Source organism: Arachis ipaensis, chromosome B04, assembly GCF_000816755.2.
Source record: "Arachis ipaensis cultivar K30076 chromosome B04, Araip1.1, whole genome shotgun sequence".
Taxonomy (NCBI): domain Eukaryota; kingdom Viridiplantae; phylum Streptophyta; class Magnoliopsida; order Fabales; family Fabaceae; genus Arachis; species Arachis ipaensis.
In genome coordinates, this window is record NC_029788.2 from 117,484,375 (window position 1) to 117,485,814 (window position 1,440).

Here is a 1,440-nt window from a genome sequence, read left to right on the forward strand (position 1 = left end):
AGAAGAGAGAGAGAGAGAGAGAGAGAGGAGGGAGGGAGGGAGAGAGAGAGAGGAAAGAGAGAGAGGAGAGAGAGAGAGAGAGAGAGAGAGGGGAGTGTGAAAACTAGTTTTAGCCTATAAACCAGTTTAAACTGGTTTTTTTAATTAAAACCAGTTTTATTTTTATAAACTAGTTTAAACTGGTACACTGTATTATAAACTGGTTTAGAACCAGTTTCATATGTGACAAAGCAGTTTGGTTCAGTTTCTAAACCATTTAAAATGGTTTAGTGCAGTTTCAGTTCAGTTCATAGAAAAACTGAACCATGCACACCCCTAATCTGCATAGCCAACTAGTTGTGACTTAGATCCCTAGGGATAAAACAATCCCATATCAACCGTACCATGAAGATATCGAAAAATTTGTTTGATTCCATTCCAATGTCTTTTGGTTGGAGAGGAACTATACTTTGCTAGTAAATTCACCGCAAATAATATGTCGGGTCGTGCATTATTAGCAAGATACATTAGCGCTCCAATGGCACTAAAATATGGTACTTCAGGACCAAGGATATTTTCATTTTCTTCTTTAAGACGGAATTGATCCTTTTCCACATCCAAAGATCTTACGATCATTGGGGTACTTAATGGATGCGACTTATCCATATAAAATCTCTTCAAGATCTTTTCTGTGTATGTTGTTTGATGAATAAAAATCCCATTTTTAATATGCTCGATCTGCAGGGCAAAACAAAATTTAGTTTTTTCAAGATCTTTCATCTCAAACCCCTTTTTTTAGAATTTTTATAATTGTTGGAATCTCTTTAGGAGTTCCAATGATATTTAAATCATCAACGTACACAACAATTATAATGAATCTAGATACATATTTCTTTATGAAAACACATGGACAGATATCATTATTCTTGAATCTGTTTTTGGCTCGATACTCAGTAAGATGATTATACCACATTCGTCCAGATTGCTTTAGACCTATGATGCACGGACACGGGACACGACACGACACGTGACACGCCGACACGCAAATTTTAAAATCTTATAAGACACAGGGACACGCATACATATAAAATATAAAGTATTTTGGGTAAAGTATATTTTTTGTCCTTAAAGTTTGACAAAAATTTTAAAAATACCCCTAAGTTTTATTTTGTTTCAATTTTGTCCCAAAAGTTTTCGATTTGCATCAAATATATCCTTGACGGCTAATTTTTCAAAAAATTTAAGATCGATTCAACAACAATTTCATAAGACAACCCCTCAACACAAGCAAATCAAGTATAATTTTCATGCATTATTATTATATTGGTCTTAAATTTTTTGAAAAGTTAGTCTCTGAGTGTATATTTGATGCAAATCGAAAACTTCTGGGACAAAATTGAAACAAAATAAAACTTAGGGTATTTTTAAAACTTTTGCCAAACTTGGGGGACAAAAAATATA